This window comes from Vicia villosa, linkage group LG6, assembly GCF_029867415.1.
Source record: "Vicia villosa cultivar HV-30 ecotype Madison, WI linkage group LG6, Vvil1.0, whole genome shotgun sequence".
Taxonomy (NCBI): Eukaryota; Viridiplantae; Streptophyta; class Magnoliopsida; order Fabales; family Fabaceae; genus Vicia; species Vicia villosa.
In genome coordinates, this window is record NC_081185.1 from 8,672,681 (window position 1) to 8,689,133 (window position 16,453).

Consider the following 16,453-nt stretch of genomic DNA (forward strand, 5'->3'; position numbering starts at 1 on the left):
CAATGAATACGATTGATTCACAATATAGGAAATCTTTACTCCTATTACAAAATGATGAAATAAAATTATTTCAAAATAACACACTTTTCTATTTTTATTATAATATATATTACTTTTTCAAATTGTACTTGTTATATTAATATTACTTGCAAGATCATTTTCACTTTAATTTTTTTTCATTTTTTGATAAATATAATAATATTAAATAAAATTACTTTATTCAAAATATTATTCTCTTTTTTATTTATGTATTGAAAAAAACATTTTACCAAAAGTATTATTTTCTTTTTTGTTTTATTAAATTATTTTAACGAGAAACAAAAGTTACTTTAGTACTTAGAAGTATATCGGTTTAACAACTTTGTAATTAAAATTTATAAAATGGCAAAGTAATTGTTGAAAGGTCAAACAAACTGATTTATTGCTCCTCACTTTATTAAAATAAGAATAACTGCTAGATTTATTTTAAGGGGTAGATGTAATAAGAATTGTGAAAGAAACTCTTCATATGATACTGTATCATCATGAGTTTTACAGTTGGTGAAATTAGATGTCATAAATTAACTTAGTTTTTTGAACAATCAATTGAATTAATTCTAATGAGTACTTTGGATCATAGCTCAATTAATTTGGTAGAGAAAAAGTTTGGTAGAGAAACAAAATATTTTCAAAGTTTTTAATTATAAGTGGTTTTTAGCACATTACGTAAATTCAAAACATTAAAATAAGAGATTAATTGAAATACATTATCAATATAACATTATTTTACACTTTTGTCCAATTAAAATGAATTATTTGCACACATAAATATGAAATTAAAAATTAAAAATAAATTATAATTAAGTCATTTTAATATAAGGATGACATCGCTTGTTGTGAAGGCCTTTAGCAACCAGGCGGCTATCCCTTGGCTCCTTAGGAACAGATGGATTAATTGCCATGTTTATACTAGACATATTAGTTTTCTGATTACTCATGTATATAGAGAGACCAATTCTTGTGCCAACTTGTTGGCAAATGAAGGCCTTACGGTAAATGGTTACCAGTCCTTCATTTCTATTCCGCCTAGGCTTTTGTCCAGCCTTTTGGCCAACAAGTTAGGTCGGCCCAATTTTAGAATCACACGCTTTTGAGTGAGGGTTTGATCTGCCCCCTCCTTTTTTGTACTCTTCTTCTTTTTTATAATATTACCCTTTTATAAAAAAAAATATAAGGATGACATCAATGTTAATACCCGTAATTGTATTTTATGGGTACTTTAGTATCCATACTCATATCTGTTTATTTGCATTTTTAATAAAAAATTGTTGGTGTCATTTTAAAATTTTAATAACATTTAAAAAAATTGAAAAATGTTATTGGTGAGTTAGAAAATAAACAAATTTTTTTATTAAATGCGTACAATTTTAATAGAGGTGTAGTTAATAATATTCATAAGCATACATTTATATAATAATAATAATAAAATAAAAATATATAATGTGCGAATATGAGGCAGGGTGAGTATTAAGGTACTCGTACCCGCGCTCATACCCGCTTATTTTTGTAGATAATTGACGTGTCATGCTCATATCTATTTTGCGAATTTTTATCCTATATATTATGAGTAATTTTTTAAAGTACCCGTTGGGATGAGTACAGTTGTCATCCCTATTTCAATAATTATTTCTTTCATATTTTTCTCTGTTGTCATCGGTTAAAATGATATATTCTAATTGAATGAAAATATAAAGTAGTTTTATACTGACAACGTATTTAAGTTAATCTCTTAAAATAATATAATTAATTTTTATATAAAATAATTGAGTATAACTGTATAATATTAATTTTTATTAATCATATAAGAAATAAAAATTAAAATAATTAGAAGAAGAGAAACTAATAAATAATAGAGTTATAATAAAAAATTCTTTTGTATTGGAATTATAGCTATATTAATAATTTGAAATAGTTTTTTCTTTTAAAATAACGTATAATTTAAGAACTTAATTGAAATACATCGACAGTGTAAAATATTTTTACACTGATCGTGAATCATAACCGTCGAATTCTAAATCATATTTGACTTTTATTTTAATTATATATAAAATAATAATTATGAATAGTTGTGATAGATTGATAGTGAAATTCGGGTATATCAGACTCCAAATGTCCTATGACTTGTTGGAACATCTGATCTGACACAATTCATAGGCAAGGTATAAACATATATCAACAATACTGAAAAGTAAACATCAAACAGAATTGCTTACCCAGTTCGGTGTACAACAACATCTACTACTTTGGGGGCTATCAAGTCAGGGATAAAGTTCACTATGATAGTATCAATTCAAAGTACTATGCAAACAACCTCCGGTTCACACGTAAATAACCTCTGGTTTACCACCTTCTCACTTAATAACTACCTGAGTTAACTTTATATCTAAGACTCACCTACGTGTGAGGTCATCCTTAACTCCCATTCAATCACAGTCAACGATTGGATACTTCTAAATAGTTAGAAGACACGCTTCCATGGCAATACCTAGCCCAGACTCTTGACTAAGAAAAATACTTAGAGTTAGCTTAAAATCTTCCTCCAAGAATAATAAACATTTTATGCTTAAAAGCTTAAGAATGAACAATAGAGAATTAAAACTCTAAACATCAGTCTTACTCTCCTATCAACATAATAATCGAGAGGCTCACACATACCAACTCTCCTAGAGATTGGCTTACAGATTCAACCCTAATAATATAATCTTTTACATCTTCGGCTAGTTATTTTCTAGGTTACAATGCTTCTATTTATAACCTTTTTCCCAACTGGATTTGGGCTTCAAATCACAGCATATAAGCTGCTACAAATTTGCAGAAACTTCTGCATAAAAGTTATATCTTCAATCATAACCTTCCTAATTTATCTCCATAATTAAAAAGTGCATATTTCTCTTGCTTATGACTTAAATCTTCTAGACCTTTAAAATCAGCACCACATAGGACTGCATAATATTCCCAGAATATTCTACATCTGTTAAATCTTCAACCAATCCAACATCCTAGCCTAAACAATCATGATGTCGAATGACTCTGCATAGGACACCTTGTCCTACATGTTGCTCCAAATGATGAAACATTTCATCTCAACATGTTTATTCATAAAATAGGACTTCTTGCTCAACATGTTCTTCTTAGCAAGTTAACACATCATATTTAACATACTGCTGCTATATTTGTTTTACTAAAATTAAAGCCAAGCAACAAAAATAGAGACCTAACAATCTCTCTCTTTGACAAATTTTGACTAAAACAAATAAACAAGATACAACCCAGAATTACAACAATAAAAGGATTACAAGCATCAGCATTCTTCAGAAGCTCAAAAGTTAGTGAACATAGCAACAACAACATGGAGGAACATCTCTTCATAATCATAATGATGTTAGGACATCATATTTGACATCTTATTCACAACAACTCCATTACATCATAAAAACTCAACACAAAAGAACAACAACCTTAGGATAAGGAAAAGAAAGTCCTGAAGTCATTTTGTGTACATGAGGAAGAAGATAGTTTACACTCCCCTTCAATCCAAGATCCTTTTCTTGTCACAGAGGGATAAATATTCCACTCAAGTGGTGACAAAAGAGAAGCATGGAGAATAAGATAACCCTTAAGTAGCATAAGAGGAAACTTAAGGGAAAAATAACCACCACCCCTTGTAACTCATAACACATGTCACAACTGTGTTCATAACTCAGATCACAAGACACAAAAAGGAAGAAAGATAGAACATCCTCTTTGACATCTTTCGAAACCCAGTTTATAAATCCCATCTGTAACATGAACAGATTCTCGACTTAATAGGAGAACAAAACTTCTCTCCCCCTTTTTGGCTAAAAGTTAACAAACAAGATCCTCATATGACTTGACCCAAAGTGTACTCACTCACACTCAGACAAAAGCCATAATACAAAAGAAAGAGTAACCACCACAAAAAAGGGTGATGAAATTGTAAGTGCAAGGCGTGTTTTAAGTGATGTCAAAACTTGCTATTCAAACATGGATATGTCTTAATTTAACCATGCAAAGTAGGAAGCTTCAAGATTCTAAAAGTTGGAGATTTAAAGTTCATAGGTCAACCTACGCAAGTTATGAGTCGACTCACATGGTGAAAAACTTAGTTTTTGGCATTTTGAGGTCTTCGGGTCGTCCTACTAGAAACTCAGGTCGACGCATGAAATTATGGGAAAGTCACGGGTTTGATCAGGTCGACCCTCAGGTCGATGCCTCCTGGAACGCTTGTTAGGACAGCATGCATCGACGCATGGACAATTGAGGAACTCACGGGTTTGTACATGTCGACCCTTTGGTCGACTCATAAAGGTGATAGGTCGATGCATGAACCTGATTTTCGCAATCTGCAAGAGCCACGGGTTTGCTCAGGTCGACCCTCTAAATTCTTCAGGTCGACCTGTCGCTACAAATATCAGATTTTCTGCTGTTTCTTTTGGTGTTGCTGCTCTTGGTATATATATCATTCATTGTGGTTATATGAACATCAACAAGAAAAGTGAAAATAGACACAAAACTCTCATCATCTTCAACCTTTCACTCATCGATTGATATTCACACATAACAATCTTTATCAATCAAGGTGAGGAACATGAGTTGATAACGTTCGACGGTAGATTCGGTTCTTGTTCGAGATGAGAGTTTGTGGGTTTTTCTTGAATAAAATCTTAGGGTTTTATCCTCCAAGATCAAGTGTTATTTGGGAGTTTTTGACGATTGCTTCGCTTCACCTACATTCAGCCGAGCTTAAGGGTTTGAGGGATCATAGATTCACTCAACAAACTAGCTACAATCGGAGGATATGGAAGGAAGAATCGGGGTCGAAGTTTTGAGATTGAATCAGGTGAGCAGAGGGTTTGAGAATCGTTTTGGATTTTTAACAAGGTAGCTATAATCGGAGGTTCAACAAAGATCGTCGACAAATCACTTGGTTCATCTCGAATCAAGGGAAAAGAAGATTTTAATCTTAATTTTACTGCACAATTGTAGTTGGTAATTGGTAAACTCTTCTTTTGTAAACAATTTGCATTCAATACAATTTATCCTAATTCTATTTGGAATTAGGGGCAGACGTACACTACGCGAGGACGACAAGGGAAACTGCCTAAACAAACGCCTTGTCCTTTTTCTTCATTGCAATTTTCTTTCGATTTGTGTGGGGTAAAATTTGTGTTTAGTGAAGAGTTAAAAGTTGGTGACATTTTTCTCACCAAGTGTTTGACAAAATACCAAACACAACATTTACCACCATTTCTATCAAACAGTATATTGTGAGTAATAGCTACTAGTGTGCAACTTCAATAATTGATAATCTCATAAATTGCATAACTCTAATTCATCGATTGTTCATTGGTTGACGCATATCCGACATTCAATAACTTAGGCCGTTTTTAGACGAGTTCTCTTTCCGGGGCAATAATTTTTTAAACACAAAAATTTGATAAAATTTGAAAACGGGGATCTATTCACCCCCCTCTAGATCCACCGTATCTTCTAACAAGTGGTATCACGAGCGCAGGTTTATCTAGTGTTTCGCATATAACTTTTTAGAAGATGGAGAACAGTCTAAAAGGGGCGTATAATAAAGCGCCCGTTTTCACCGGAGAAAACTATAGTTATTGGAAAGACTGTATGCGTATTCATATCAACTCCGTTGATAGAAAAATCTGGAATGTCATCATCAATGGTCTTGTGGCTATTACGATAACCAATGATGCTGGTGTTACCAGACTTAAACCGGAAGCATAATGGGATGAAAAAGATGAAAAGAATTATGCGTATAATTGGAAAGCTAGAAACATGATTATAACTTCCTTAGGGGTTGATGAATATTTTCGAGTGTCACATTGTGAAACTGCTAAGGCAATGTGGGATGCATTACAAATTGCCCATGAAGGAACTAATGATGTTAAGCTTGCTAGAATCAATACTTTGACGCAAGAGTTTGATCTCTTTCACATGAAGTAAGGGGAAACCATTGCGGAAATGCAAAAGAGATTTTCTCATATTATCAATCGCTTACACACCCTATGACATATTACTCCCAATATTGTTGCTACTAATAAAGTTTTGAGATGTCTTAGTAGGGAATGACAACCTAAGGTCACGGCAATCAAAGAAGCCAACGATCTTACTACTTTGGATCTTACGGCTCTATTTGGAAAGCTTTAAGAACATGAGCAAGATCTCATGAATCTAAACAAGCATGAAAAGAAAGAAAAGAAAGATAAGTCAAAGGATATCGAAAAGAAGTCTATTGCTCTAAAGGCTTCAAGTTCTAAGTCATCCACCAAAGACGCGTGTGATAGTGAATCGAGTGATGAAGATGATAGTCCAGATGAAGATATGAGATTTTTTTGTAAGAAAATACAATAGGTATCTTCGTAAGAATGAAATCAAGCTTTCGGACAATAATCTTGTCGACTATAGACGTCAAGCAAAACCCAACAAGAATGACGAGGGTGAGAAATCTAAACCTAAAGGATCTTGTTACAATTGTGGTATGTCGGATCACTACAAGCCAGATTGCCCCTAGCTCAAGAAAAGTAAGGCAAAGGATAAAACTCAAAACAAGCTATTGTACTAAAAAATTTGCCCACACTTTTTAGAATTTCAAAACTATTTCAAAATTGGATTTTTATAAAATCTTGGGTTCATTTACATTGACATCCTGAATTTTATAAATATTCGATTTAAAGTCTATTTTAAAATATAATAATTTACTCTTAAATTTTTTATATTTTAATAAATAGCAAAATGTTGGCTGATGCACAATACAAGTCTTAAAATATCCGAAAAAATCCAAAATAACTTATACTCTTTCCGATTTATAATAGGTGTTTTTTTTGTTTGAAATTTTCACACTTTTTAAGATAAATTGATTGTGTTGATTTCAATGATAAGATGAATATCATTTACTAAAATAACTTTATTAATAATAATAAATAGTGGAGTAGTTACATGATTTAAAATTCATAAATAAGTATAAATTAGTGGAAAAATAAATAAATATTATATTAATATTTTAAAAAGATAAATAATTTGAGATAAATAAAAATGAAAAAAAGACACGAGACGGAGGAAATAATAAAAAATGGAGAAAGTATATGATAGTAAATTTTGTCTCCTCAAATTTAAATAATGTCAAAATTCATATGTGGTGATGGTTTAAGATTTTAAAACCACATTCATCTCCTTTGACTTATATCACTGATGATGTAACCCTTTAAGCTGCATCGGCTCCTTCCTTTCGCCATAACTTTCTTGTTTTAGTTGCTCTCTTATTTCTACCATATATTTCTATTCTCCACGTTACTTGTGCTAAAATATTACCTTAATAAAATCTTTGGATTTATCAAAAACTCACTATTTGATTGTTATCACTAATGTATTTTTTTTAATGAGAATTGCATATTTGTATTGCATTAAACATATAACCTTAATTCAGATTTAATAACAAAATTTTGTATTAAAATATTTTTTTTCCATTTATTTTTCAGATTGAGTCAATAAAGCAAAACCACACATGAGACTTGTGGATGAAGTAAGTATTTATTTACAAGGGACGCGCTTTTGTGACCCTTACTCAAAATATGTATAAACGTGTTTTTTGCTTTTGTGAAAAATGTATTTGTGTTTGGTTTTTTGTGCAAATTTTGGGAAGAGCTTCAAACATGTCTTAATTAGTTTATAGCTTAATGAAATATCTATTTGACATCCTCCAGTTCAATATAATATTTTTATAATTTGTATGAATATATTATTATTCTTTTAATTTTTAAATAAAAACAAAACAAAAATTATAACTTATATGTTACAATTTTTCTATGTATATAATATAGAGTTTAATGGATATGCACCGAAAGTGTAAAACAATTTTACACTGTCATCCAATAGAAAACAACCAATTTGCCATGTCATTAAAATTTTTTAAAGATAAAAGTGTGATGGAATTGGATACATAGTTGTGATTGATTGACACTGTAAAACTATTTTACACTGTCAGTGCATCACCCATTTTCTCTATATAAAACTATATTATATATGGGTAATAAAGGGAAATTTAATAACAATCTGCGAGATTTAGACATTCGTAAAATGATTTTATACAATATGCGGTCAAGGCTGGCCTAAGTCCAAGGCGAGCGAACGCTTAATACTTCAAATTTTCGGGCCTTTAAATAGGTTTCAAATACAAAAAAAAATGCTTTATTTTTTATATAATAAATAAGCAGTTCACAAAATGCACCAAACAAACACATTGGCTTTGTGGTGAAAGATTTTAACAATTATGCTTGGCACACGTGTTCGAATCTTATTGTGGCTATTTTTTTTTTTTTTTGGGTATAATAGCAATGCTATATAACAATTCTCCAATGAATTTATGCGACATGCTTGCATATTTTGTTCGAAAACAAATTTTATAGTTATTTATACAATAAAATTAATTAATAATAAATAATAATAGTCAAAATTAAAAATAATTTAAATTAAATTTCGTCTTAGGTCTCAAAACGTGTTGGGCCGACCCTCGATAAAAATATATAGTTTATATAATAAAAGTGTAATTTTGTTCATTTTTATTTAAATATGTGAACAAAAATTCTAATATACGAAAAATTATATAAAATGTGAAAGTTTTTTTCTAAAATATTTTTTAATTAAAAGTTTAAATAACATTATAGTATTTTCGTACAAATTGTATGGATGTCCAATTAAACTCTAGGGGTGTCACCTGTAACACCCTTCTAAAACCCCGCGGCAATTAATCAAATAAATCAGAGTAACATGCTCAAGGGCGTCACAATTCATAAATAAAACAACGTCAGTCGTATGTCATGCATTCACTGAAGAAACATCTTAACATAACTCATAAAGAAAATCTCTCATGTTTACACAGCGGAATAAATCATCACAACTAGCATCACATCGTTAATGCTTTCAATCCTCAAAAAAATTTAAACAAAACAGAGTTATAGTCATCAACTTAAAACAGCATTCCCCCCAGTGTTACATCTATCAGAGCATGACCCGGCGCTAAATAAACACGTTGACTCATGAGCTAATCCTCACCGAGTCGAAGTCGCTATCCTCAATCTGAAAAATATAGTGTAAGGGTGAGTCTCATTCGCAATTAACAAATATTATTGCATTACAAATAACAACACATTAATAGTTATATTATTCACCCAATTCATTCAATATATTCAGATAATCCATCATTCACACAAAACACATAACAATGAAATACATTCAGTCATGCTATCAAATTCATGCATATGAATGCAACTGCATGTGGTACCGAACATCATCAATGGGAATCACCCACCGACCGATCTAACATCATCCAGATACGGCCCTGCCGGCAAAAATTCCACACAATGGGAATCTTGTCCTTCACTGAATCCTCTCATCATTAGGATTCAGCCCTCATCAAATGGTTATGAATGCATGCAAGCATATATACAACATACTTTCATCATCATCATTCTATGAGTAGCATCATCCTATACTCATTTCATCATCATCATCATCTGAAGGATAGAAAAACACTTAGAAAGGGGGGGTTTGAATAAGTGTAGCTTTAAAAACTTGACCGATAAAAATAAATTGCACAGTTATTTTTATCCTGGTTCGTTGTTAACTAAACTACTCCAGTCCACCCCCGCAGAGATGATTTACCTCAACTGAGGATTTAATCCACTAATCGCACGGATTACAATGGTTCTCCACTTAGTCAGCAACTAAGTCTTCCAGAGTCTTCTGATCACACACTGATCACTCCAGGAACAACTGCTTAGATACCCTCTAAGACTTTCTAGAGTATTCTGATCCACACGATCACTCTAGTTACAACCTGCTTAGATAACCTCTAAGACTTCCTAGAGTATTCTGATCCACACGATCACTCTAGTTCCTTACAACTTAATGTAATCAAATCTAAGAGTATTACAATTGCTTCTTAAAAGCTATAATCACAAACTGTGATATTTCTCTTATCGTTTAAGCTTATTCTCACTAATATATTACAACAGCAATGTAGTGAGCTTTGATGAAGATGAAGATTCTGAGCTTTGAATAGAACAGTGTTTCAGCAAGTTAATATTCACAGAAATTGTGTTAGTTCGTTAACCTTGCTTCTCATCAGAACTTCATATTTATAGGCGTTGGAGAAGATGACCGTTGAGTGCATTTAATGCTTTGCGTGTTCCGTACAGCATCGCATTTAATGTTATACGCTTTTGTCAACTACCTCGAGCCTTGTTCACGCTGTGTCTACTGACGTTGCCTTTAATAGCTTTTAACGTTCCTTTTGTCAGTCAGCGTAGCCTGCCACATGTACTTCCTTCTGATCTGATGTTTGTGAATACAACGTTTGAATATCATCAGAGTCAAACAGCTTGGTGCAAAGCATCTTCTGATCTTCTGACCTTGAAGTGCTTCTGTGCGTGATACCATCAGAACTTCAGTGCTTCTGATCTCATGTTCTTCTGATGCTTCCATAGACCCATGTTCTGATTCTGCTTCGACCATCTTCTGATGTCTTGCCAGACCATGTTCTGATGTTGCATGCTGAACCCTTTGAGACAAAGCTTCTGAGCGCTGAATTATGCATACTCTTTATATATTTCCTGAAAAGGAAATTGCATTGGATTAGAGTACCATATTATCTTAAGCAAAATTCATATTATTGTTATCATCAAAACTAAGATAATTGATCAGAACAAATCTTGTTCTAACAATCTCCCCCTTTTTGATGATGACAAAAACATATATAAATGATATGAATTTGCGATCAGAAAGAGCAGACGGCAAAAGACAAATTACACAGCTATAGCATAAGCATGTGAATATGTCTCCCCCTGAGATTAACAATCTCCCCCTGAGATAAATAATCTCCCCCTGAAATAAATACTCGAAGAACTTTAATAAAAGACTTCCCTGATTATTTCGGTAGAGACGATCACATAAGCTTCTGTCTTCAGAGAATTCATAGCTTCTGACTTCTGCTTCCATTGGACAGCTTCAGAATTTGAATTTCTTTAGATCCCTAGAACACTCATAGCTTCTGATTCCTGCTTCCATTTAGGACAGCTTTAGAACTTGAATTTCTTTGATCTTCAGAACATTCACAGCTTCTGATTTCTGCTTCCATTTAGGACAGCTTCAGAACTTGAATTTCTTTGATCTTCAGAACATTCACAGCTTCTGATTTCTGCTTCCCTCGGATAGCTTCAGAGCTTTGAATTTCTACCAACATCACTTCATGCTAGATTTGTATCAGAACATTGTTGAATGTACCAGAGCATCATCAGAGCATCTCTACATCCTGAAATGTTACAGAACAAAACTAAACGACAAAAGTCAGCATGAACGAGTCAGAACATAAAATGTATATTAGAACACATGATATGTATCAGAGCCATATAGGCTAAAATAATGTATCAGAGCAAATAGAATTTTGTCAGAGCAAATAGACAAATATGGATCAAATTCTATTATCAGAACTTCTGATTATTCTACTTTCTTGCTTCTGATTCTGAAGCTTGACAGCACTCAGCTTGCTTCAGTTTCCATGAGCTTATTCTTTTTACAGAATAACACTTCTTATGGTTTTGCTTCTTGTGTTTGCTTTGAAGATTCTCTTCATTTCTTTATACCTGCAAAACACTTAAACCATATAGAACTTGCAGTTCTTGTTAGTGAATGTGTGTGAGCTTTACCCAGCAACTGATAGATTAATCAAATCATTTATCATTTATTTTCTCCCCCTTTTTGTCATAACATCAAAAAGAATATTTCAAAAGATTCAGATGTATAAAACGACAAATAAAATCACTGGAATGTAAAAACAAAGAAACTTTTCATTGATAATCAAAAGAAATTACATGAGAAGATGTTTAACAAGCAGATGCAACAAGGAAAGAAAACTACTAAGACCAAAGACTAAGACCCTAGCTAAGACAAAATCTGCGCCAGCATGTCTTAAACCCTGTCATAATTTGCAGTTTTCCTTGCCATGAAGGAGTGAAACGCATCATTGACTGCTGCTTGGGCTTCCAGGCGAGGGGTCAGGGAGACTTGATTCTGATGCAGATCTTCCACAATCTCTATCAGAAACAACATTCTCAGCAGGTGAATATGAAGAGATTTCTTTGGAATGGGTCGAGGGAGAGGAAAGGTTAGATGAAGAGGAAGTTGAGTCTTGAAGGTAAAAAGATGAGGAAGAAGATGGAGATGATGGAGGGCTTTCACCAGGGGGTTGAAACACACGTCTAGAATAGTTTCCAGACAACTTTGCTTCGAATGGATTCACCTTGAGAGGGTCATAGGTGATCTTTATCTTTTTGGGTTTGGAAGAAGATGTTTCAACAGATTTTCTCTTTTTGTTTTGATCATTTTCATGGTTTCCTGGGCTTGATGAAGAGTTCATGATGGATTTGCAGATAATGAACAGCTAGGGTTTGATATGAATGCAAAGAGATAGAGAAAGAAAACAGAGACAGAGTGTAATAGAGAAAATATAAGAGGGAAGGAGAAGCGTTTGAAGAGTATTTAAAAGAAAATAAAATGAAACAAATGATGGATAGCATTTAGTGTTACGTGACATGAGGAGAGATAATAAAGACAAATGAGGTGACTAGCACAGTTACCTATGGTTGGCGTCCCTTCAACTGCACGCACGCTTGTCCAGGAATAGTGAACACGTGTTTACCATCTGGATAGCCAGTTACAGCTGTTTTGCTTTTAAAGAGATTCTGAATCAACTTAGACAATGAAACGTTAGTAATAACTGAATCACAATTTCTAATTGATTTCAATCAGAACTTCTTATAAAAAAAAATTCATTTCAGAAGATACTCATACATAAGAACTTCTCATCTTCTCATTCTGGGCATAAATCCATACTGATGTTCTTCAGAATGAACTTAAACCTATCTTCAGCCAGGGGTTTTGTAAAGATATCAGCCCATTGATGGTCTGTATCCACAAAGTTTAAAGATAGAACACCCTTCTGAACATAGTCCCTTATGAAATGATGTTTAATCTCAATATGTTTAGCTTTTGAATGAAGAATAGGATTCTTAGATAAACATATAGCAGAAGTATTATCACAGAATATAGGAATGTTACTCTCATATATCTGATAATCTTCTAGCTGACTCTTCATCCAGAGCATCTGTGTACTGCAACCAGCAGCAGCGACATATTCTGCTTCTGTTGTTGATAGAGCAATAGTTGCTTGCTTCTTGCTATACCAGGAGATCAAATGACTTCCAAGAAATTGGCAACTTCCTGAAGTACTCTTTCTTTCAATTCTGTCTCCAGCATAGTCAGCATCGCAGAATCCTACTAAGTTGTATTCTTTAGATTTTCTGTAAACTAAGCCAACATTAGTAGTACCTTTCAGATACCTTAGAATTCTCTTAACAGCAGTTAAATGAGATTCTCTAGGATCTGATTGGAATCTAGCACACAAACAAACACTGAACAGAATGTCAGGTCTAGAAGCAGTCAAATATAGAAGAGATCCAATCATACCTCTGTATAACTTCTGATCTACCTTCTTACTTACCTCATCCTTACCTAGGATGCATGTTGGATGCATAGGAGTTTTGGCTTCTTTGCAGTCTAGAAGATTAAACTTCTTCAGAAGTTCCTTCACATACTTGGTTTGGTGAACATACGTTCCTTCTGATGTTTGATTTATTTGTATTCCAAGGAAATACTTGAGTTCTCCCATCATGCTCATTTCAAACTCAGCCTGCATAGACTCAGCAAACTCCTTTCCAAGTGTAGCATTAGATGTTCCAAAAATAATATCATCTACATATATTTGACAAATTAAAATATCCCTTTTAAAGGTTTTACAAAAGAGAGTAGTGTCCACTTTTCCTCTAGTGAAACCATTATCCAGAAGGAAAGAACTTAAGCGTTCATACCAAGCTCTGGGAGCTTGTTTCAATCCATACAACGATTTCTTTAGTTTAAAAACATGATTAGGAGACATGGAGTCTTCAAAACCAGGAGGTTGATGGACATAAACTTCTTCATCTATATAACCATTTAAGAAGGCACTCTTAACATCCATCTGATAGAGAGTGATGTTATGTTGAGTGGCAAATGAAATTAATAGACGAATAGATTCTAACCTGGCCACTGGTGCAAAGGTTTCTGTATAGTCAATCCCTTCTTGCTGACTATAACCCTGAGCCACCAGTCTGGCTTTGTTCCTTACCACTTCACCTTTCTCACTGAGCTTGTTTCTGAAGACCCATTTTGTACCGATTATATTGAATCCATCTGGTCTAGGAACAAGATCCCAAACATCATTCCTTGTAAACTGATTCAGTTCTTCTTGCATAGCAATTATCCAGTCTGGATCTTCTAGAGCATGATCAACAGAAGTTGGCTCGATCAAAGATACAAGACCTAATTGACAGTCTGCATTGTTCTTAAGGAATGCTCTTGTTCTGATTGGATCATCCTTCTTTCCAAGAATGACATCTTCTGAATGACCAGAGATGAGTCTGGATGATCTTCTGACAGATGGTTCTTCAGAAATGCTTAGATTCTCCAGAGAAGCTGATACTCGATCTTCAGATTCTTTGCTTCTGAGAAGCTCTGCTTCTGATGCGTTGCTTCTTGGCTCAACAACTTCTGATACATCAATATCACAATCTGCAAAATTATCAAACTGCTTTGGTTTTTCAGAACCAAGCTTATCATCAAACCTGATATTGATTGATTCTTCTACAATCAATGTTTCAGTATTGTATACTCTGTATCCTTTTGAGCGTTCAGAATATCCAAGAAGGAAACATTTTTGTGCTTTGGAATCAAACTTACCAAGATGATCTTTAGTGTTCAGAATAAAGCATACACATCCAAAAGGATGGAAATATGAAATGTTGGGCTTTATATTCTTCCACAATTCATAAGGAGTCTTATTTAGAATAGGTCTGATAGAGATTCTATTCTGAATATAACATGCAGTGTTTATTGCTTCTGCCCAGAAATGCTTAGCCATATTGGTTTCATTGATCATGGTTCTGGCCATTTCTTGCAGAGTCCTATTCTTTCGTTCTACAACTCCATTTTGCTGTGGAGTTCTAGGACAAGAGAAATCATGGGCAATACCATTTTCTTTGAAGAACTCTTCAAAGAATCTGTTCTCAAATTCACCACCATGATCACTTCTAACCTTTATGATTTTACACTCTTTTTCAGATTGAATCTGAATGCAGAAATCAAAGAACACTGAATGAGACTCATCCTTGTGTTTCAAGAATTTTACCCATGTCCAGCGGCTATAATCATCTACGATGACTAATCCATATTTCTTCCCTCTGACAGATGCTGTTTTGACTGGGCCAAACAGATCAATGTGCAAGAGTTCTAATGGCCTTGAGGTAGAAACAACATTCTTGGACTTGAATGCAGGTTTGGAGAACTTGCCCTTCTGACATGCTTCACAAAGAGCATCTGATTTGAATTTCAGATTAGGGAGTCCTCTGACAAGATCCAATTTGTTAATCTGAGAAATCTTTCTCAAACTAGCATGACCTAATCTTCTGTGCCAGACCCACTGCTCTTCAGAAACAGACATAAGACAAGTCACCTTCTGACTCATAAGATCTTGCAGATTTGTCTTATAAATGTTGTTCTTCCTCTTGCCAGTAAATAGGATTGAGCCATCCTTCTGATTTACAGCCTTGCAAGACTTTTGATTAAAGATTATATCATAACCATTGTCACTCAATTAACTGATAGATAAGAGGTTATGTGTTAATCCTTCTACAAGAAGTACATTTGAAATGGAAGGAGAGTTACCAGACTTTATAGTTCCAGAGCCAATTATCTTGCCCTTCTGATCTCCTCCAAACTTGACTTCTCCTCCAGACTTAAGCACCAGGTCTTGGAACATAGACCTTCTTCCTGTCATGTGTCGTGAGCATCCAGAGTCCAGGTACCACGACATGTTGTGCTTTGTCCTTTTTGCAGCCAAGGATATCTGCAATAGGAATAATCTTATCCTTAGGTACCCACATTTTCTTGGGTCCTTTCTTGTTAGATTTTCTCAAGTTCTGATTGAACTTGGGTTTAACATTGTAAGCAATAGGAGGAACAGCATGATAATTCTTAATATGAGTTTCATGATATTTATTAGGTTGTGTCACATGCTTTTTGGTGTGTGTTATGTGAAAACTTTGAGCATGTGAAGTGTGCCTAATATCATGGGAGTGGCCATACTTGAACTGATCATACAATGGCTTGTATGTGATTTTCATTTCATCAACAGGTTCAAGTTTGTATGGGGTTTCACCCTCAAAACCAATGCCGACTCTTTTGTTTCCAGACACAGCATATATCATAGAAGCTAGCTGACTTCTGC